The sequence below is a fragment of the Giraffa tippelskirchi genome, chromosome 8 (genome assembly GCF_054371585.1).
Source record: "Giraffa tippelskirchi isolate mGirTip1 chromosome 8, T2T-mGirTip1v1.2.pri, whole genome shotgun sequence".
Classification (NCBI taxonomy): Eukaryota; Metazoa; Chordata; class Mammalia; order Artiodactyla; family Giraffidae; genus Giraffa; species Giraffa tippelskirchi.
Window position 1 is genome coordinate 14,992,564 of NC_137282.1, and position 24,362 is coordinate 15,016,925.

At 37.6% G+C, this 24,362-nt stretch overlaps 2 long non-coding RNA genes across 2 annotated transcripts in view; both read left to right on the plus strand.

The window, feature by feature from the left end:
• LOC145518652 (uncharacterized) overlaps positions 1 to 24,362 on the plus strand; it is a 51,397-nt gene that overhangs the window by 20,885 nt on the left and 6,150 nt on the right. The window contains exons 4-6 of the long non-coding RNA XR_014063082.1: positions 14,882 to 14,998; positions 16,491 to 16,576; positions 23,590 to 23,733. This is a non-coding gene — a long non-coding RNA (uncharacterized LOC145518652). The remainder of the gene's footprint in view (positions 1 to 14,881; positions 14,999 to 16,490; positions 16,577 to 23,589; positions 23,734 to 24,362) is intronic.
• Positions 19,630 to 21,204, plus strand: LOC145518653 (uncharacterized). The gene is made up of 2 exons (XR_014063083.1): positions 19,630 to 20,614; positions 20,702 to 21,204. It is a non-coding gene; the product is annotated as an uncharacterized LOC145518653 (long non-coding RNA).

A 24,362-nucleotide genomic window follows, 5' to 3' on the forward strand; every position in this document is an offset into this window, starting at 1 on the left:
ATTAATGCATGTATGTGGAATCTAGAAAAATGGTACAGGTGAATCTAGTTTCAGGGCAGGAATAGATACACAGACGTAAAGAATGGACATGTGAACACAGTGGAGGAAGGGGAAGGTAGGATGAATTGGGAGAGTAGGACAGGCATATATACACTTCTGTGTGTAAATAGATAGCTAGTGGGAAGCTGCAGCACAGGGAGCTCAGCTCACTACTTTATGATGACCTAGATGGGTGGGATGGGGAGAGGAAGGTCCATGAGGGAGGGGATGTATATATACATAGAGCTGACTCACTTTGTTGTACAGCAGAAACTATCACAACATTGTAAAGCAACTATACTTCAATTTTAAAAAGACAATGAAAAAAAGTCAATAGGAATACGAAATGTGATACATTAAAGCCCACATGATCTATTAAAATCGTTAATTCATAAAAAACATAAATACATTATTTTATAGTTCTGGAGGTCCTGAATGAACCTTGTGTGCATGTTCAGTTGCTCAGTCGTGTCCAACTCTTTGTGACCCGATGGACTATAGCCCACCAGGATCCTCTGTCTATGGGATTTTCCCAGGCAAAAACACTGGAGTGGATTCTCCGGGGGATCTTCCTGACCCAGGGATCGAACCTGTGTCTCCTGCATTGCAGGGGGACTCTTTACCACTGAGCCACCGGTAGGGTGGGGGCTACAATTAAGGTATTGGCAGAGCTGCTTCATACTGGAAGCCCCAAGGGAGAACATGCCCGTTGCCTCCACCAGCCTCTGCAGGCTGCCTGCCTTCCTTGGCACCACATTCCTTCTTCATATCACTCAAACCTCTTGCTTCCATCATCATGTTGCCTTCTTCTCTCTTTAACTCCTGTTACCCATATAACCCAAGATCATCTTCCCATCTCAAGATCCTTGACTTCATTACATCCGCAGAGTCACTTTAAGCATGTAAGATAATGTATTCACAGGTTGCAGAGATGAGAACCTTTTTTCAGAGGGAGGTATGTTATTTAACCTCTCACACTTAAAATACTTTACTATTATTTACGATGTTTTTTAAGGTTTCTGGTAGATTTTTTTAAAGCCATGTTTTAAAAGTTTCTTTCTATAACTAACTTACTAAGGTAGGTTTTTTCCAAGTCACTAACAAATATTATAATGAATCAAGTGATTTAATCATCCATATTGAAATGTTTATTCACTTTTCTCCTTTAATTTGTTAATGCACTAACTATATTAATGCACATGTCTCATAATCTAAAATATTTCTGTGTTCTCGGCATACACCTTTGGGGCATAATGTATTTGCAGTCTGCTAATGCATTCCTGAAATTAACTTGGTAATAGTTTATTTATGATTTTCATATCTGTATTCATGAATTTTCTGTTATGTGCTAGTTTTATTCAATTTTGACACTGGAGTTATATTACCTCTATAGAATGCTTTAAGAAAGATTCTATTCCTTTCTCTTAATCAAAAAACATATTACAAGGAAATTATTTCTTTTTCAGAGGTGCAATTAGCCTTACTGATAAAATACTCTGATTCTGCTATTGCCATGTCATGATAGATAAGCTTTTAATACTTTTCCCATGTACTAGCAACACTTTCTTACCATTCCTTAGATGAACTTTGGTAATTTTTTCACTACAAAAATGAATTTTTTTAAGGTGCTTAATTTTTAACATAATCTATACCAAACCAGTCAATCAAAGGAAATCAATCCTGGATATTCACTCAGGAAGGAAGGACTAATGCTGAAGCTAAAGCTCTAATACTTTGACCACGTGATGCAAAGAACCAACACACTGGAAAAGATTCTGATGCTAGGAGAATTGAAGGCAAAAGGAGAAGTGGGTGACAGAGGATGAGATGGTTGGATGGCATCACTGACTCAATGAACATGAGTTTGGGCAAATTCTGGGAGATAGTGAAGGACAGGGAAGTCTGGCATGCTGCAGTCCATGGGCTCACAAAGAGTCAGACATGACTCAGCAACTGAACAATAATAAATATTTAGAATGCCATTTATTTTCTCCTTCTTACTGTTATTTTTCTGTATTGGTGAAAGTTATCTGAGTTTGTCCATTTTACTGATAATTTGACAGAGTTTATTTTTCATTTTATGGATCACTTCCACTTTCTATTTCTGTTTTGCATTTATCTGTTTCTAGTTTTATCTCTATTATTTTTTTTAATAAATTTATTTATTTTAGTTGGGGGCTAATTACTTTACAATATTGTAGTAGTTTTTGCCATACACTGACATGAATCAGCCATGGGTTTACATGTGTTCCCCTTCCTGGACCCCCCACCCACCTCCCTCCCCATCCCATCCCTCTGGGTCATCCCATTGCCCCGGCCCTGAGCCTTTGTCTCATGCATCGAACATGGAATGGTGTTCTGTTTCACATATGATAATATACATGTTTCAATGCTATTCTCCCAGAACGTCCCACCCTCACCTTCTCCCTCAGAGTCCATAAAATTGTTCTATGCATCTGTGTCTCTTATTCTGTCTCGCAATATTATCTCTATTAATTCCTTTTATTTTCCCTCACTTTGCTTTTTCTCCCTGCTTCTCGCCCAGCTTCTTAATTTAATTTGTTTTAAAAGTTTATTCTATAATATATTCACTTTTATGCTCTGATTTTTCAGCTCAGTACAACTTTGGACAGATACTAGAGCTTTTGATTGGTGCTACTCTTAATGTCTTTAGTATCAACATAGTTAGCATCAAGATAGTTGTTAATTTTCGTTTAGGCCTTGTCGCACGCTAGTAAAGTAATGCTCAAAATTCTCCAAGCCAGGCTTCAGCAATATGTGAACCATGAACTTCCAGATGTTCAAGCTGGTTTTAGAAAAGGCAGAGGAACCAGAGATCAAATTGCCAACATCCATTGGATCATCAAAAAAGCAAGAGAGTTCCAGAAAACCATCTTTTTCTGCTTTATTGACTATGCCAAAGCCTTTGACTGTGTGGATCACAATAAACTGTGGAAAATTCTGAAAGAGATGGGAATACCAGACCATCTGACCTGTCTCTTGAGAAACCTGTATGCAGGTCAGGAAGCAACAGTTAGAACTGGACATGGAAAACAGACTGGTTCCAAATAGGAAAAGGAGTACATCAAGGCTGTATATTGTCACCCTGCTTATTTAACTTACATGCAGAGTACATCATGAGAAACGCTGGGCTGGAAGAAACACAAGATGGAATCAAGATTGCTGGGAGAAATATCAATAACCTCAGATATGCAGATGACACCACCCTTATGGCAGAAAGTGAAGAAGAACTAAAGAGTCTCTTGATGAAAGTGAAAGACGAGAATGAAAAAGTTGGCTTAAAAGTCAGCATTCAGAAAACTAAGATCATGACATCCAGTCTCGCCACTTCATGGCAAATAGATGGGGAAACAGTGGAAACAGTGGCTGACTTTATTTTTCTAGGCTCCAAAATCACTGCAGATGATGATTGCAGCCATGAAATTAAAAGATGCTTACTCCTTGGAAGGAAAGTTATGACCAACCTAGATAGCATATTGAAAAGAAGAGACATTACTTTGTCAATAAAGGTCCATCTATTCAAGGTTATGGTTTTTCCAGTGGTCATTTATGGATGTGAGAGTTGGACTATAAAGAAAGCTGAGCGCAGAAGAGCTGATGCTTTTGAACTGCAGTGTTGGAGAAGACTCTTGAGAGTCCATTGGACTGCAAGGAGATCCAACCAATCCATCCTAAAGGAAATCAGTCCTGGGTATTCATTGGAAGGACTGATGCTGAAGCTGAAACTTCAATACTTTGACCACCTGATGCAAAGAGCCGACTCATTGGAAAAGACCCTGATGCTGGGAAAGATTGAGGGCAGGAGGAGAAGGGGACGACAGAGGATGAGATGGTTGGATGGCATCACCGACTCAATGGACATGGGTTTGAGTGGACTCCAGGTGTTGGTGATGGCCAGGAATGCTGGGTGTGCTGTGGTTCGTGGGGTCGCAAAGAGTCGGACACGACTGAGCAACTGAACTGAACTGAACTATCTTTATTTCATAATTTATTTAGAAGGACATTTTTGAGGTTTTACCTGAATATGTCTTTCAACCTTCTGACTTTACGGCTTTATATTCAGGGACTATGGACTGTATTATTTTTGCTTTAGGAATTAATTGGAATTTCTCTTAAGGCATAATTCTTGACCTATTTTTATATGTCCTATTTGTTCTTGAACAGGTTACATGTTCCCTATTTCTTCAGTGCCAAGTTTCTCTTTCTTTCATCATATCTATTATATCATGCAAATTAATTGCATGCATAAATTTCAACATTAAACCTAAAACAACTATTAAAAGAAAAAAGCTCTCATGCTGAATAAAAATGCACATTGTCTACAAGAAATGTTGAATTAAAAGGAAATGAGAAAGAATGCCAGAAAGAGAGATCAAGAGAGTAGAATATACATTATTAATATCAAACATGTTATACTTAAGTTTAAAAAATAAATAAATAGGATTTAAAAGATTTAACTGAAAAAAATATATTTCACAGTAAAGATATAAACTTTATAGATATCTGTGCACCCAGAAGTATTTAAGCACATGTCAAAATGTTGTTAATATGAGGGAATTCGGAGACCTTAACACATATTTCTTATTTCTTGAAAAACCAAAAGGTCAATGAACTATAAAAACATATGTTGGGAAACTTCAACACTTCTTCAAAACAAACACACACAATCAGGAAGACAAGAAAATTTCCTCAACATGAAAAGTGCCGTGTAAAACAAAAACTACAGCTAACATCGTACTCAATTTTGAAAACAAATGAATCCTTAAGATTGGAAGTAAGGTACGGATATTCATGCTTAACACTTTTATTCAGTAGTGTGTTAAAGGTTGTACTCAGTTCAGTAAAGCAAGTTAAACAAACGAAAGCACCGAATTTGAAGGATGATGTAAGTAACCTAAAGAATGGTAAGACTTCCCTACAGCATTCAAGCTTAAAATGATGGCACCAATAGATGTTTATGGTGATGACATTGTTCTGTATCCTGATCGTGATGGCAGTTTTAAGAATTTACACATGTAATAAAATGGCAGAAAACCATACACAGACATTCCTGGTTTTGCTATTACACTATACTTACATAATCATAAGAAGGAAACTTGGTAATGAGACCCCTCTGTGTTATCTCAAACTACCGCACAATTGCATTCATCTCACACGCTGGTAAAGTAATGCTCAAAATTCTCCAAGCCAGGCTTCAGCAATACGTGAACTGTGAACTTCCAGATGTTCAAGATGGTTTTAGAAAAGGCAGAGGAACCAGAGATCAAATTGCCAACATCCGCTGGATCATTGAAAAAGCAAGAGAGTTCCAGAAAAACATCTATTTCTGCCTTATTGACTATGCCAAAGCTTTTGACTATGTGGATCACAATAAACTGTGGAAAATTCTGAAAGAGATGGGAATACCAGACCATCTGACCTGTCTCTTGAGAAACCTGTATGCAGGTCAGGAAGCAACAGTTAGAACTGGACATGGAACAACAGACTGGTTCCAAATAGGAAAAGGAGTACATCAAGGCTGTATATTGTCACCCTGCTTATTTAACTTATATGCAGAGTACATCATGAGAAATGCTGGGCTGGAAGAAACACAAGCTGGAATCAAGATTGCTGGGAGAAATATCAATAACCTCAGATATGCGGATGACACCACCCTTATGGCAGAAAGTGAAGAAGAATTAAAGAGCCTCTTGATGAAGGTGAAGGAGGAGAGTGAAAAAGTCGGCTTAAAGCTCAACGTTCAGAAAACTAAGATCATGGCATCTGGTCCCATCACTTCATGGGAAATAGATGGGGAAACAGTGGAAACAGTGTCAGACATTATTTTTTTGGGCTCCAAAATCACTGCTGATGGTGATTGCAGCCATGAAATTAAAAGACGCTTACTCCTTGGAAGGAAGGTTATGGCCAACCTAGATAGCATATTTAAAAGCAGAGACATTACTTTGCCAACAAAGGTCCATCTAGTCAAGGCTATGGTTTTTCCAGTGGTCATGTATGGATGTGAGAGTTGGACGGTGAAGAAAGCTGAGCGTCGAAGAATTGATGCTTTTGAACCGTGGTGTTGGAAAAGACTCTTGAGAGTCCCTTGGACTGCAAGAAGATCCAACCAATCCATCCTAAAGGAGATCAGTCCTGGGTGTTCATTGGAAGGACTGGTGTTGAAGCTGAAACTCCAGTACTTTGGCCACCTCATGCGAAGAGTTGACTCACTGGAAAAGACCCTGATGCTGGGAAGGATTAGGGGCAGGAGGAGAAGGGGACAGCAGAGGATGAGATGGTTGGATGGCATCACTGACTCGATGGACATGGGTTTGGGTAAACTCTGAGAGTTGGTGATGGACAGGGAGGCCTGGCTTGCTGCGATTCATGGGGTCATGAAAAGTTAGACACGACTGAGCAACTGAACTGAACTGAACTGTGTTATCCTTTCAATTTCCTGTAAATCCATGATTAGTTCAAAATTTAAAAGGTGATAAAAGAAAACCTAAGCCAACTTGCACTTAGAGAATAGACCTTAACCAGTCTTATGACAACCCACTACTTACATTCTGCATCCCTGCTGCATCACTAAGATTCAGTTGAGGTGCTGCAGAAAAATCTGCCTTGTTTAACTGCTAATGAAGATACATCCATATTTGTGGCTATGGAAACATCTAGTGCCTATTATCTCAATGCCTTGCTAAATAAATACAATGGAGAAAGAGAGGGAAAAAAACTTAGGAATGAGAAAATAAAATAAAGAAATCAGAAAATAGAAATAGCACAACTTAACACTAGAAGGACAACACAAGGATCAGTCAACATTTCGTGTAAATTTACTTACATTAATTTAGTTACAAATTTCATGAATCTGCAGCAGTGTGTTGCACTAAAATGGACTGTGAAATGGCCCTTTTTAAATATTGTAAATCCTGATACTTTATAGACTTTCATGTCACTGAAAACTGTAACTGCATTAAAAAACACAGGTAATGTATCTATTGATACAGTTCAGATCTGTGTCTGTTTTATCCCTCTTCATCTATTTATTTTCTTTACTCTCTGCCCCTTTCCTATCAAACAAACCTGGCCTTCCGCGTCTCAGTCCTTTTTGAGTCAATGGGGTCAGAATTGAGAGTAATTAAGAAGGTTTTTAAAAATAGATATTTTTAGACACTACTTCTGAAACCACAGAAATCTCCAGAACACAGGAATCAGAAATTTCTCCATCTCAAGTTGACTCCTCCCAGCTTTGAAATGCCCTGAATTCTCTGATTTCTTCCTTAGGTGGTGTTAGTCCCTTGAACACATATGAACAGAAAGACTTTGAAAAGAAAACCTAAAATTTTCTTAAAAGTGCCTGAGGATATATTTTGATATTCACAGAGACAGTCACTATGTAATTTCATATTTAAAAGTCTCTTGCTTGATTTCTTTTTTCACTTGTAAGAAAGGCGGGACCACGGTACAAGTTCAGGTCAGCTGATTCAGAGCTACAGCCTGTCTCTTGGAAGTATGGTGGTAGGAGCTCACTCTGAGGCACCGCATCTCAGGAGCTGTATTCGAAAAAGACTCTCAAGAAGATTAAGGAATGACATGAAAGGCATCTAATCCGCTCCCAACCAGTGTGTCTGTCTCAATAATGGCACCAACACCAACCTAGTTGTCCTAACAAAAACCTGGTTTTTCAATCACCAAGTTCTGTTGGTTCCATGTCTGACATATCCATCAATACATTTCTTCTCCCAACACCATTTCAAATGGCAGTCCTTTCTTGCTTACAACTCATCCTTATTGTGATCTCCACACCTCCATTTCACTACTTCACACCAATCCAGTCTTTGCTGCAGCTAGAGTAATCCTTCTGAAATGTGGACATTATCCCTCCACTGAAAATTCCCCAAGGTTCCCCTTTGCCAAAATTACAAAGACCAAACTCTTTTGCATATGCTTTAGCAATGTAGATATTTTCCTAAGGAGGGAAAATCAGTTAAACTTCTTGCTGAAATTTTACAGGAGGAGGAAAAAATAAGGACTGTGTAGTTCCATATCATTTTAACCTCCATGAAAGCCACTGATATCATGAGGTGGTGTATGCACAACTACGTGGATAAACCTCCAGGAAGTCCAGAAAACAAAGGAACAGATCCCACTGTCCAACATGATTTGAAAATGGAAACTAACTCCTCTTCCAGACATCAATAGAAGTGGGATCCTCCACGTTCTACATACATATTTCTTTCATCTGAATGACTACACCACACAAATCTCAGAATAGTAATATCTTTGAGTTGTATGCCAACAGAAACCATTTTCACTCCATGAGAAGAAATCCTCCCAAATTCTCAAGCTTCATCCAATGTTCAGTTTTTGCAAACTGCATGTTTACTACAGTCAGAAATTACGTGTAAGAAGTTATGCAATTGTGAATAAGTTGATACTACACCATTCACATACTGCCTCGTTCCTCTTTAAGTAATTGGAATTCAACAAGTAGAATATTTATTCCTATCTATGCAATCACCAAAGAGTAAAAAAGATAAAACTGTGCTTAAATGTCTGCAGTATAAAATTGTTGTTTGTATGTGCAGCTCTAAACATGCTCCCAGGATTCAAGCATAAGGACCCTGCTTGGTGAGTGGCTACAAAGGTGGAAGAATTTGTTTAGGATTCTTACTACTAATATGTAAATGGAAACTCCCCACCTAATAATTTAAATTTTCTCATTCAAAGACAGCAGTGTTCACCAAAACATACCTTACTCCCAAAGCACACGGCATCCCATTTTCCAGGACTAAGATGAGTAAAATCTTTCAAGTATCTGATGAGTAGACAGAAGGAAACCTCTCTTTCTCCTCTTGGTCAGTAAACAAACCCAGAGAGAATAGCTTTCCAGCATGTTGAAGATTCTCTGGCAGATCATTAATCCCAGAAAAATCTCTCCAAACTTACTGATGCGTGGATTCCATTTTCAAATTTCTCATTAGTTCCTCTTTATGGATTAAATGCTGATGTTCACGAATGAATGCACACAGCTTCAGCTGATGGATGTAATTGGATTGTAATGGATTTTAGCTGCTGTTCCTTCTGATCTAGCCAATTTGAAATGCAGTATCAATGTATTCTCTCCATCTCTCGGTAGGGAATGAGAAATTGAAACCTACAAGATGAAATTTATCAACTTTCATAAAGTCAGCTTCAACCATCATAAAACTGTTAAACTTCTCATTATCATTCTACCACAGTTATTTCTCGAACTCTGGTCTGGCAGTCAAAATATTAAAGTGTATTTGGAATAAGTAGAGTTGATCCTCCAATATTCTGCGTGTCCTCAACATTGATTTAGGTGCTGTAAATATTACCAAGTGAAGATGACATTAACACAGCAGAATTTAACACCAGAAACATAAAATGACAAGAAAAGATTTAAAGGTTGCAAAACCTTCTGCAATTTTATATTTTAAAACATGATTTGCAGCTACAGTAGGTTCAATAACAAAGATTACATGTCTCCAAGTCTCAAAATTTGCTACCGAGCTGTTCTTCTGGATTCCTGTGTCTCAGCGCTGGAACATCTAGTGATGAATGAGAGACACAGATCGGGGAGAACTTAAGTTGTTAGCTGTCTCAGTCCCTTCATTTTCTATCCTGCTGTACACTGTGTGTGTTTTTCAAGTCCCAACCAGTATTTTCCTGTAGTTATATATTCATGAGCTCTGTTAACAGTGAGGTCAAAATTCCACTGAGCTCAAACAGACTGAAATTTCCTCTTATCACCAATACTGTAAAATGGAACATAGAGTGAAATAGCTGTTCTATTAAGAAATGTCGGTGAAGACTATTATGGGAAAACAATCGTTTATTCCTCTCTTCCTTAAATGTTCCTTTTAAATTAATGCAGAAATTCAAGGTTCTCATATAATTCTAAAGTTTATTTAAATAACGCAAAGCACACTGTAAAACACGACTAGACGTTTACACACCACCTCTATTTTATTCTACAGAGAAAACTTATCACTGGTAAAACCAGAGGACATAGACTAGATGGAGAGAGAGGGGAAAAATATTACCTAGTTGTTATATGTCTCTAGATTTACACGACACTTTGTACTGTGCATCTTAGAAAACTACAAAAATGCGCTATTCTTTGGATTCATAAAACTTAGCCAGATAAAGCAACATACCTGGGAGGAAATAGAAACCACTAATGACTTATTTGCTTTTCATAAATAATAATTAACACATACATTTCACTTAGCATCTTCAAAACACTTGACAAACATTAAGTAATTAATTAATTAAAGAGAAGACCATGATGAGTTTAATTGGAATCTCCCCAAGGACACTCAATACTTCTTGGTTCAAACAGGTTTTGAAATAACAAGAATAACCTTTCTTGTGATATTTGACTGCCAGTTTGAGCCCGGAAAGTACCTGAGTGCATGACAATTAGATGTTTTTAAAAAGGTCAATTGGATTTTGTGCAACCTCTAAAATGAGAGGTTGCATTTTTTCTGATTTTTTTTTCTCTCTCTCTCTCTCCCTTTCCCTCCTTAAACACATGCACATACACATATACACACAAGTGACTTAATCTGACAAATAAAATCCTCCCTCCCACTCAAAAGACCATACCCAAAACCAAATTTATGACTATGATGTTATATTAAAATCCAACCAAAACTACATAGAAAAGGCATCATTTTAAAGAACAAATGGATTCACTCCTGTAAATTAATATTAAAATCAGCCATTCTCCATGAAGACAATCCCTTCCTTTTCTCTCCATAGGAGAAAAGTGAACTCAGATCAGTAATCTGTTTCTGCAAAGGAGAGACCTTCCTATTGATAAAAAGTAGAATTTAATCTCTTAATCATTCATTGTTTCATTTGTACCTGAGTTAAAGGTTTCAAATGGAATCATCTTTCTTATGGAGCAGAATCTCATTTCAAACATGATAAAATTTCAGAGAAAAGATGATATATGAATTTTCATAGCCATTCCATCAACTTTAAGTTACTGAACTGCCTTACTGTCATGGAAACTGAAGCAGTGGAACAAGGAAGGTGAATCCAGCAACACCATCTTCTCTTCATTCTAGAACATCTCCTTTTATCAACAAAAAACTTTCAAAGAGAGTAAAGTAGGTCTATGATGCATGTAACAAGTATTCTTTAGTCCAATTGTAACTAGAGCAAAACTTGCAATTGCCTTTGTAGGCAGTATTTGTACTACTAAAAAAATCTGATCCAATGCTAAATAGTCACCAATTATATTTTATTAAAAATAATATAAGCTAGTCTGACCACCTATCCATTATTTACACTTGATGAAATTGGTTTTGACCAGTTTTGACAACCAGCTCCCCCACTTGGAAGGTGAAGGTGTGCTATAACTAGATTAAAACAGTTAACAAGCTCTATGTCCACATATATCCCCTCCTTGGTGGACCTCCCTCTCACCCCCCTATCCCACCCACCTAGGTCATCACAGAGCACAAAGCTGAACTCCCCGTGCTATACAGCAGCTTCCCACTAGCTATTTTACACATGGTAGTATATATATATATATATGTGTGTGTGTGTGTATCAATTCATCTCACACCCTCTTCCCCACCCCATGATCACACGTCTGTTGTCCACATCTGGGTCTCTATCCCTGGGTCTCTATTCCTCTATTTTTTGGAATAAATAAATAAAAATACAATGTATATAAGAAAAATGTGCCCAGTGCACAGAGAACAATTCCAAAAGAGTATTTCAAAAACAAAACAATTTGTTTTGGGGTAACTTTATTCAAAAGGGGTCTAAATCATTTAGGGAGGTTTTGTAATGCTTACTGTCATATACTTTTACTTCTCAAGCTGATAATTTATAGTTTGCACGTCTTTTCCATCATATATGAGTCTCAGTTTCACCTCTGAGAGATCAAGGCTTGTTTTACACCTACTGGCTCCACATACAAGCTGCTGCTGCTCAGCTGCTCAGTTGTGTCCAAGTCTTTGTGACTCCAAGGACTATAGCCAGTCGGGCTCCCCTGTCTATAGAATTCTCCAGGCAAGAATACTGGCATGGGTTGCCATTTCCTTCTCCAGGGGATGTTCCTGACCCATATCTCTTGTGTCTGCTACATAGACAGGCAGATTCTTTACCACTGTGCCACCTGGGAAGTCCATTCCATATACAAGGCTGGATGCCAACTAAGGGATCATTTACCTTAAGTCTCATCACCATGATGCCTGCGCCATTTAGATGAGGTGAGGAGAGACTCAACACCTTTCTTTTGGAGCTTTAAAAACAAAGCTAATTTACTGAGTTCATTTATTAGATTTTTCTATATTTAAAAATAGACCTGGGGTGGTTTGTTTAGGATTCTAGAATGCTTTCTGCACCCTTTAGTACATTTTCCCCCGAACTTTTATTGTTCTTCTGTTTTCTGAAGGTAGGTTGTTTCATGTTGGCTGTGTGTGTGCTTTATAACCACTCTTCCTCTGTTAATCCAGACTCCATCTTCGCACTGCAGTGTTTAGCATTTCTTGAGTATCCGTGTACACTCATCAATTTATATAGATTACATTATTAGCTTGTGTTGCTAGGCATCAGGTCCTCATTTTTCTCCTGCTCCTAAATATGTAACTGAAGAAATCCTAAGCTAATTATCTAATTTCAGCCAATACAGAGTCTACATTTCATAGCTTTATTATCTTTCTTATAAAGCTCTTCACTTCCACGTCAAAGGCAGTTAGAAGATTGGTATCAATACCTAATTGTATGGCAAGGACACTGCACTAAACTCTTTTCCTGCTCCTCAGCCCTGAAGGAGATTTTATCTGTCCAGATTATGCAAAATTAAGCAGTTTTTGAGATAACACTGAGATGTTGTTCCCTTCAGTTAAGAAGGATGATTCAAAGGAAGAGAACTGATCTTTTCCTGTATTTATAGAGTAAAAATGTAAGAACCCAGAGGGGCAGCAGAATCTCTCTTTCTATTTGATTTATGGACAATCTCTAAGTTCTTCTGGTGAGGGAAAAAAAACCTTTTACAGAAAGAAACAAACAGAATCTCTTTCAGTTTTCAAGAAACTTCTCAAATACAGCACCCATGGTGAGAAGACCCTTTGGTAACTATGTTGGGCAATTCACTTGCTCACATCATGTTCACCACCACTTAAGTGCCTGTGCCCAATAAATATACATTTTATTAACATTTGACCAAAGCCAGCCTCTCACACACTTTCCAATGACTGTCACCATTTTCAATCTTTCTCTCTTTTACACACACACTCACAAACCCACACTCACACACACACGTGTGTTGTGTATTCCATTATTCTTCATGTTCACCTGCAAAGCTTATTCCCTGAACTACTTAGGTAGATAGATAATTAGATAGATAGATAGTGGAGTAGGCAATGGCAACCCACTCCAGTAGTCTTCCCTGGAAAATCCCATGGACAGAGAAGCCTGGCAGGCTACAGTCCATGGGGTCTCAAAGAATGGGGTACAAGTAAGCAACTGAGAACATAGATAGATCAATAGATAGGTAGATAAATAGATAGTGTGATTAGAGAAAGAAAGGATAACTCACAAGCAAAAGTGCTTGGTCATTATTATTTTCATTGTATCTTATTAATCTAATTGTCTACGTTACTCTTGATGACTTAAGATACAACTGGCTTTAGGCATGTGTGAGAATAAAGCTTATACAGAGGAGATCTTGCTTATGGCCCTGACTTCAGGGTGTCATCCATTTTTAACTAGTGCATTAATGACTCCAGACAATCAAAAGGCAACAGAATGCCATGAAATGAGCACATGGTTCTGTATCAGACGAACTGTTTTGAATTTGACTCCATCACTTACTAGATGCAAAAGTGTGTTAGTCACTCAGTTATGTCTGACTGTTTGCGGATCTCATGGACTATAGCCTGCCAGGCTCCTCTGTCCATGGGATTCTCCAGGCAAGAATACTGGAGTCAGTTGCTGTTTCCTCCTCCAGGGGATTTTCTTGTCCAGGAATTGAACCCAGGTCTCCTGCATTGCAAGCAGATTCTTTACCATCTGAGCCAAAGGTCTTGCAGTACAAGATGCAGAACTATAGGTTAATTTTTTAACTTGGTGTCAACCTAATTTAGCAAACACATTGATTGTTACTAGACAATTTATTAGTAATATAATGGGAACCACTCCCTACTCACCCCACACCACCCAAAAAAAAGGAAATAATTGGAGCTTTAAGCCTCAAGCAAGCAGTTTATAGTCTAAATGGGGAGTTGGCAAACTTTTTCCGTAAAGGATCAGACAGTAAATATTTTAGGCTTGGTTCGCCATTTGGTCTCTGTTGGAACTACCTAACTCGGCCCCTGTAGCACAAAAGCAACCAGAGACAATGGGAAACGAATGGGCATCGCTGTCTTCCAATAAAATTTAATATATAAAGGCAGGCAGTGGCCAGATTCTGCCCACACTCTGTAGTTTTAAACCTGTGATCTATAGTAGCTGTCCCCAACTTTTTTGGCACAAGGGACAGGTTTCATGGAAGACAAATTTTCCATGAACCTGGGGCAGGTTTTGGGATGATTCAAGTGCATTACATTTATTGTGCACTTTATTTCTAATCTAATGCCTCCACTGATCTGACGGGGAGTACCAGTCCACAACCTGAAGGCTAGAGACCCCGATCTAGAGCATCATTATCTGAAACATTCCTGTGATGATAGAAGTGTTCTATATCTGCTTTATCTAATACAGCAGCCAATAGCCTTATGCAGCTCTTTAACTCATGTGACTAGTTGACTAAGGAACTACATTCTAAAAGTTATTTAATTTTAATTTACAGAGCCACATGACACTCATGTTTACAGTATTGAACAGTGCTGGTCTCAAGGAAAAGATAAGCATAGGAAAATGTGAAGACTATTAAAAATGACAGACATCATACAGATACAAGGAAGAAGTAAGTAGTATTAACTAGGAATTTAATAGAAGGTTTCATATACTAAGTGGCACTGGAAATGGGTCTTGAGAAATGAGTAGACTTTTAGTATATATTATATATTTTTTTATTTTATGTTGAATTGTAGCCAATTAACAATGCTGTGATCCTTTCAGGCGCCCAGCAAAGCTACTCTGCCATACATATACATGACTAGATTTTTTGGTAGTCTTTCTAACCTTGCTTGCAAAACCAAAATAGAAATAGCCAAAACTGCCATTGGGACACTTTATAACATAATTCTGCTTGTAGTGACAGAACTTCATAATTGACAATGTTTTCTACTTAGAGACATTTGTTAGACACGCTCTAGTTTTCCAAGATTACTGTGGTACAGGGGGAAATGTACAGGCTTTAGGACTGAGAAGAACAAATTTAAAGCTTTGTTCTCAATCTTACTTATCATATGAGTTTAGATAAGCCCCTTTATCTCTCTAAGCAATAGTTTTCTCATCTTTAAGATGGAAAGGTACTGTTGACTCTTAGGTCATTTGTGAAAATTAAAAGATGATTCAATTAGGGACTTCCCCATGTGGTCTAGTAGTTAAAATTTCACCTTCCAATTCAGGGGGCATGGGTTCAACCCCTGGTCGGGGAGCTAGGATCCCGTATGCCTCGAGGCTAAAAAACCAAAATCTAAAACACAAGTAATATTGTAACAAATTCCATAAAGACTTTAAAAATCATCCACATCAAACAAAAAATAAAATAAAATCTTTAAAAAAAAGTGATTCAATTATAGTACTTAAGATGATGCTAAGAACTTGGAGTTTGGTTCCTGAGTTATTATTTAATTACTGCTACTACTGCTACTGCTAAGTCGCTTCAGTCGTGTCCGACTCTGTGCAACCCCATAGACGGCAGCCCACCAGGCTCCCCCGTCCCTGAGATTCTCCAGGCAAGAACACTGGAGTGGGTTGCCATTTCCTTCTCCAATGCATGAAGGTGAAAAGTGAAAGTGAAGTCACTCAGTTGTGTCCGACTCTTAGTGACCCCATGGACTGCAGCCTACCAGGCTCCTCTGTCCATGGGATTTCCCAGGCAAGAGTACTGGAGTGGGTACTATTATGTCACAAATATAATTTCAGTCAATTCTCACATTCTTTGTGAGTAAAGAAGAGTAGGCATTAGCATCTTCTTTTTTTTTTTGTAGGAGAATTATCTGTGTATGACATGTATCTTGCCCAAGACCACATATCTTGTAAACAGTAGAATCAAATTCAGGAGGTTCAGAACTCCTCATATAGATTCCAAGGCCTTTTCCACAACCTGTTATTGACTTCCTTGTTAAGACAAACTAATGAAATATTTGGAATATCAGTTCTAGATTGAATCTTCTATCTCAGGGGTTTTTATTTTTTATAGTTTAGATTTTTTTGATGTGGACTATTTCTAAAGTCCTTATTGAATTTGTTACAATATTATTTTTGTCTTTTGTTTGTTTGACCACAAGGCATGTGGGAATCTTAGCCCCTCAACCAGAGATCTAACTTGCATCCTCTGCATTGGAAGGCAAAATCTTAATCCCTGGACCACCAGGTAAGTCCCTGTTAATGGGTTTTAGAAGATTTTCAGGCTGATGGGGTTTAATTGAACTAGTCACTCATGTTTACTGGTTACATTTCTTTTCTTTTCTTTTTTTTTATTTATTTATTTTAGTTGGGGGCTAATTCTTGTTTTGACATGAACTCTATGCAGACTTCATTATTTAAATACTTTTACAAGATATTAATATCTCCATCTTTACAACTGTTCATCAGTGCTACAGTCTAGAGCAATGAATCTTGATATTCCGAAGCACTGACACAAACCAAACATGCTAATACCTAGGGCTTTATATCTTAAGCCTTTCTTGACATGGGTTTGTGCTATGTCCTGTCTATTCTATCTTTGTCTTTAATTTATGTTTAAACAGCTTATGTTTAATTTATTTGTTTTCAAAGTGAAGCCACAAATTGTCTAAAATACGTGGAATTTCATTCCCTGCTATCTCTAACCCAACTTGTGTTCTAATACTCATAAGCACAGGCATTGAGCAACACAAAATCTTTCATATTTCCAAGTAGAAAAGTAATAATTTGACATAAGTAAGTGGAAGTGTGTGTTTTTTTCCCTTACATCTCAAGCAGAACTTAGATTAATAACAATAAGCACTATGGAAAGTCCCTATGTTGAAAAGCAGAAAGTTTTTGTATTGAACTTGTTCTGTCCCTTCATTGTACCCATTTTTTAAAAATCCCCTCTGTCAAATAGGATTTTCCAGCTCTATCTTATCCTTGTGCATTGCTCTGAGTGTGTATGAAAGGAAACTAGCTGGTAGTCTTTAAAGTATTTACCTAAGTCCTAACTGAAATAGTGACTTGGCAAGCAAAAGGAAACACTGCCTAGCTCAGGAATCAAACTAATTGAATGACGCTTCTCTTTCCAAACCGAACATCAGAATCCTTCCATCATTTTCTTTATTGTAACCAGACAAGACGTGGCTAAATGTTCTTGCATCTGTCAGATGTTAGCTTGGCCTCTCTTTATGGGATCTGAAGTTAGGACCCAACCCACCATGCCATTGGAGGAAAGACTAACAAGGAGAAGAAATAAGAAAAGAAGGATGTCAATTTCTTGGTTCCTTTGTAGTTCCTTTCACTCTTCCTTTGAACTGGATACGTTTTATGTGTCCCCAACTCAACCTAAACCCATAATGAGCTTTCCCACATTCCAAATTAATATAACTTGTACAGCTCTACACTTTTTTCCAAATCAATTCAAAGAGAATTTTAGAAGTATAGAGCAGGAAAGGAGCATTGAAGCAGTTGGGAAAGCTTACTTATGTACATGTTTACTTATTTTATTCAGTTTCTTCTTTATTATAGAAGGCCAAATGGAGGTCCAGAGAGGTGACATTTCTTACCAGAAGTGTGATATTCGTTAACAGCAGAACTGTGTTTAGCATTCATGTCTTAAAATTTTCGTTGCAACTTATTCTATTGCATATGATGCTCCTCATATATAGGCATCTCTGTGAATATCACGATGGTGTGAACACCAACCTAGATCCAGACATCCTGGAATGTGAAGTCAAGTTGGCCTTAGAAAGCATCACTATGAACAAAGCTAGTGGAAGTGATGGAATTCCAGTTGAGCTGTTTCAAATCCTCAAAGATGATGCTGTGAAAGTGCTGCAGTCAATATGCCAGCAAATTTGGAAAAGTCACCAGTGGCCACAGGACTGGAAAAGGTCAGTTTTCATTCCAATCCCAAAGAAAGGCAATGCCAAAGAATGCTCAAACTACCGCACAATTGCACTCATCTCACACGCTAGTAAAGTACTGCTCGAAATTCTCCAAGCCAGGCTTCAACAGTATGTGAACCGTGAACTTTCAGATGTTCAAGCTGGATCTAGAAAAGACAGAGGAACCAGAGATCAAATTGCCAACATCTGTTAGATCATCGAAAAAGCGAGAGAGTTCCAGAAAAACATCTACTTTGCTTTATTGCCTTTGACTGTGTGGACCACAACAACCTGTGGAAAATTCTTTAAGAGATGGGAGTTAGAACTGGACATGGAACAACAGACTGGTTCCAAATAGGGAAAGGATTATGTCAAGGCTGTATATTATCACCCTGCTTATTTAACTTATATGCAGAATACATCATGAGAAATGCTGGGCTGGATGCAGCACAAACGTGAATCAAGATTGCCGGGAGAAATATCAATAACCTCAGATATGCAGATGACACGACTCTTATGGCAGAAAGTGAAGAACCAAAGAGCTTTTGAATGAAAGTGTAAGAGGAGAGTGAAACAGTTGGCTTAAAACTCAACATTCAGAAAACTAAGATCGTGGCATCTGGTCCTATCACTTCATGTCAAATAGATGGGGAAACAGTGGAAACTGTGACAGACTTTATTTTTGGGGTCTCCAAAATCACTGCAGATGGTGATTGCAGCCATGAAATTAAAAGACGCTTGCTCCTTGGAAGGAAAGTTATGACCAACCTAGACAGCATATTAAAAAGCAGAGACATTACTTTGCCACAAAGGTCTGTCTACTCAAAGCTATGGCTTTTCCAGTGGTCATGTATGGATGTGAGAGTTGGACTATAAAGAAAGCTGAGCACCAAAGAATTGATGCTTTTGAACTGTGGTGTTGGAGAAGACTCTTGAGAATCCCTTGGACAGCAAGGAGATCCAACCAGTCCATCCTAATGGAGATCAGTCCTGAATATTCATTGGAAGGACTGATGCTGAAGCCAAAACTCCAATCCTTTGGCCACATGATGCGAAGAACCAACTCATTGGAAAAGACCCTGATGCTGGGAAAGATTGAGGGCAGGAGAAGGGGACGACAGAGGATGAGATGGTTGGATGACATCACCAACTCAATGGACATGAGTTTGAGTAAACTCCAGAGCTGGCGATAGACAGGGAGGCCTGGCGTGCTGCAGTCTATGGGGTCGCAAATAGTCGGATACGACTGAGCGACTGAACTGAACTGTGAATATGCCATCTCTTTGTTTGTTTTTTATTTTTAATAAGAAACATAATGGTCTAGTGTCTTTCAGTATAAAATTCTCTTCCTATAAGCAAGCCCATACATTTTAAGAAGTTAAACACATTAGGACTTCCCTGGCAGTCCAGTGGTTAAAACTTCACCTTCCAGTGCAGGGGGTGAGGATTTGATCCCTGGTCGGGGAGCTAAGATCCCACATGCCTTGGGGCCAAAAAACCAAAACCTAAAAAACAGAATGAAGATTGTAACAAATTCAATAAAGACTTTAAACATGGCCCACATCCAGAAAATAATCTTTAAAAAAGGAAGGTAAATACATAGACTTCATAAATTTCACGATATTGTGAAATAACAGAATGTTCATTTTTGCCTTGTTGATTCTCATATAGCCACTTTCCTATGTACTTTCCTACCTCTTTCACAAATTCAAATTTGTTAACTCTTCCCAGCCCACCTCCATAAAGACTTCCCTGAAGAGTCCAACCTTCACTGATTCCCCCTTGGACTCAATCCTGCACGTGTCAGCCCTAGACGACGCCCTCATATTGCATGTGTCAGTGGCATGGCTCCCAGCTAGACTGCATCCGACATCCACCTAGGAGGCAGCATGTGTCCATGACACATAGATTCTTCTGGTGCCATGTTAGGCATAACTCCTTCTCAGTTATATACGAATTTCAAAGACTGAATTAGTGCTTTGATGACTTTAAAGAGTGGCTATGACTTCCCAAATTACTATGAATTGCTCCTTGTTCCTGGGTTATTAACGAGATGGACGAGCCTCAGAATCTAGTCTAAGTTTGAATGTTCTTACTGCATTACTATTCTTACCCCGAAAGACCTCGGTACGTTTAACTGAGCCAACAGTCTTCACAACCATTGATGTTTCATTCATCTCATAGTTTAGGAAGCTTTGTTTTCCTCTTAATGGCTGAGAATAAAACTTTGAAGGAAAACATCTCCACGGGAAGTCTAGCATCGCTTAGGAATGGATCATCTGTGGCTGCCAGAAAACATTGTTTGATTATCAGTTCGAATTTTCCCTTGCTTCTTAATTTCATCCCGTTAAGTATTTCTTTTATTCCCTTGGAGCACCCCAAACTATTGTTCTCCCTCCGGCTGTTTCTATAGCTTTCAAGTATTTGGCAAGCTTCAGATTTTGATTGATCCTCTTTTTTTTTTTCTTCTCCTCAAGTGCTAACCTCTATCTTCAATGGACTCCTGTCTGTTGTTCTTTGAGATTAAAAATCAATGAAAATTACAAAAGCTGAAGAATTCTTTAACAAGCTTCTTTGGCCCTCCCTTTCACCTTCTCACAAAGAATTTTTTTTTTCCCATTTTATCACTTCCCTTCCAAAAGTACCATACACCTTAATTAAATTATTACAATTCTTTTGAGGATTATGAATAAATCTTCATTTGTTTTCTTTATTAGCATTCGATCTGCTTTTGTTAATTGTGTAAATGTTCCCCGTAGGCAGAAAAGCAATATAACTCAAATGAAGCAGGGCTTTTTGTTAAGGATAGTCAATTTGATTAACATCACCGTCAGTATGATGAATGGAAGCATTTTGGAACAAGTTGCCCAGTAACTGGAAATTGACAATATAATGTGTGTGTCATTAGAACTAAAACAATAAATTCAACAATGTGTCATAACATTGATCTGGAATGCTCCTTGGTTTGGGATAAAATAATGATTCTGTGCATTTACATAATATCATTCATTCTTGGATTCAATGCTTATAAATAGACTTTATCATCTTGAGGCTTAAATGACGTGGAAACAAGTGAACCTCATCAGTGCTGAAGGAGTAACATGGTAACTCAGAGATCTAGATTCAGTACTTGGAGTGATAGAAATTGATTTCCCCTGTATGGCTAACATGATATAGTTAATAAAGAAGGCTTTACAGCAAATATAAGTAAATGTTCATAGGAACCACTGAAAATGCAAACCAAGAAACTGCAAACTTCCAACTATAGACTTTCTCTGGGTCAACCAAATGTTTGCCCATATTCAACAGTGGATAAATATCTGATTAACAAGTTTTCTTGAAAAAAGAGAAGTAGGTGAAAAAATAGAAGTAGGTAGAAGAAAATACACCTAAGGATTGCACTAAGGGTGCCATAAGAATAAATTTTCTTCAAGGATTCTGAATCTTAATAATGGATCCCTTATTTCCATAAACTAAGGCTTCTGAGCTTAGGAAAGCCGAAAATAGAGAGAATAGTTCTTGGATTTTTTCCAGTGTTATTTTGTGATTGTTGTTTTGTTTTGTATGTTGCTTTTTTAAAAGCAAACTTAGGATAATTTTATTTCCTGGGAAAAAGAAGGTAATTTCTAAGGATAAAACCCCATCAAGTGAAACGTCAATAAAAGGGACAGAGACAGAGATAAGAGATTTTTGTGAATCACTTGTTTACTTGGCACAAAAATGAAATCACTATAACATGAAACATAAGCTGTGACTAAATTTGTCCTATATGGAAGAAAAAACATTAATTTAAATATATGTTTGTACTTTATTTGTGAAATCTATGTCATTGCCAGATTTTCTACGAATGAGCAAACCAATTCTTAAAATTAACAAGTTCATATAAATTGGCATCAAATTATTATGAACCGATAGCTATTCTTCATCCAAGCTCTCTTGGCTTCATCAATAATTGTTAAAATACACAGATTTCTCTATTGTCAGTTTAATTTCACCACATTCTATGTATCACCTCTAAGACTTACTATAAGACTCTTTCAAGAAACAATCATGTGTTTCTATTTTGATAAACTATCATATGCAAACAAAACATAGACAATTTACTTTTTAAGAAACCTAGAATTAATGTAAGTTCAAAAAGAAGAAATTCTATTGTAGACTAAGAAATTGGTTCCAGGCTATAAATCCTTGAATGTAAATGCAGCTTTTAGTACAAAGATAAATTATATACAAATGCAGAACAAGCATCTTCTGGGAAAAGAGTTTAAAAGTACTTTAGAGGGAAAAAAAAATTAAAGCAACCTAAATCAAAATCTCCTAATAGTCTTTTTTCTAATCACAGTTTTTCTCAACAGTTGCTTTATTTTCCCTCTGTTTCTTCAATGGAGTAAAAAAAAAAATATGCTAAAGGTTTAGCAAAACAAACTTGAATGAATATAACAAACAGAAAGGGACTCAGAGATACAAAGAACAAACTAGTGGTTACCAGAGGGGGGAGGGGTGGAGGGAGGGGCAAAATAAGGAGAGGGATTAAGAAGTACAAACCACTAGGTATAAAATAAACAAGATACCCAAATGTAATGAATATGTATATAATGCATAGGGAATACAACTAATATTTTATAACTTTAAATGGAGAACAACCTATAAAAACATTGAATCACTATGTTGCACAACTGAAACTAATATAGTATTTTAATCAGCTGTACTTCGATTAAAAATGTGAGGAAAAGTGTTTTTAAAAAGAAAAAAGAGAAGCTTATCAAGAAAGAAAAACAATACAAGCTGAATAGTAGACAAAAGAAGTGACCAAACTTGAAATGCATGAACAAAACTCCAAGCAAATTAGAAATGATCACCAATATAAGTCAAAAAGGAAACAGTAGAGACTTCCCTGGTGGTCCAGTGGCTAAGACTCCACACTCCCAATGCAGTGGGTCTGGGTTCAATCCCTGGTCAGGGAACTAGATCCCACATATCAAACTAAAGATCCCACATGATGCAATTAAGATGTGGCACAGTCAAATAAATTTAAAAAATAAACAAATTTTTTTAAAAAGGAAACAGTAAAACTGTGATTAGAAACAGTCCAACATTGAGATGTCAGTAACCATATTTCCTTATATCTTGTCTAAATTACATCAAATAAGAAGGCAACAGATACAGTCAATATATTTTATGTTATTTTTTAAAATGTTGTCTTTTTTAATCTACCTGTTTTATACATTCTTCCAGGGTATGAGAGACCTGTGTGATTTTCTTTTTTAATTTAGAAACACATGAAAATACAAAAGCGTATGCCCTCTTTTCGTTTGCTTAACACTAGACATGGAAAGCATGAATCTTCCAAAGATGATAACCATGACATCGTGTACCTGGCATTGCATCTTTATTTTACCCAGAGGAATCAGGAAAAAAAATAAAGGCTGTGATTTAACTGGTATGAGATTCAAAGAGCATCTTTGTTGAGGTTAGTGCCACAAACTGAATTAGGACTTTTTGTGCACTGTTTCAACATGTTTATATTTCTTGAATGAACTTGGGGTGCTATTGTCTATGGCCATACCTCCCTGAACATGCCCAATCTTGTCTGAACTTGAGGTGCTATCAGTTTTTTACCAATGCACACATTTAACATCATACTTGTACAGAACATTGAGAATTCTTAAGAACAAACAAATAATGAGCTACCCCTAGAAAGGGAGGGAGAAGAGATGTTTATCCTGGCTTCTGTGCTTCTTTTATCACATCCCTCTCCCTTGGCACTGGCCATTATCCTCCAGGCTCACGTCAGTGAACAGACCCAGTGCTAAATCCAGATATTTTATTATCCCACCCTATCCTTGTCCCTTTGCCCCAAACCTCCACCCCCAGGAAGGATTCCAGGCCAATGACCTTTCCTTTGTTTCTTTTTCAGAAGTGTCTTGCTGTCAGCACACTTGCTCATTTCTTTAGTCCAAATGTGCCCCTTACAAAAATATCTGCTCACCCTGACCTTTGAAAAGGGCAAAAAGAAGTTTTAGCTAGCGATAACAGGGGAGAGATGAAACCTTGACAGTCTCCATGGGACTCAAGGATACTACAATTTCGCAAGGTGCA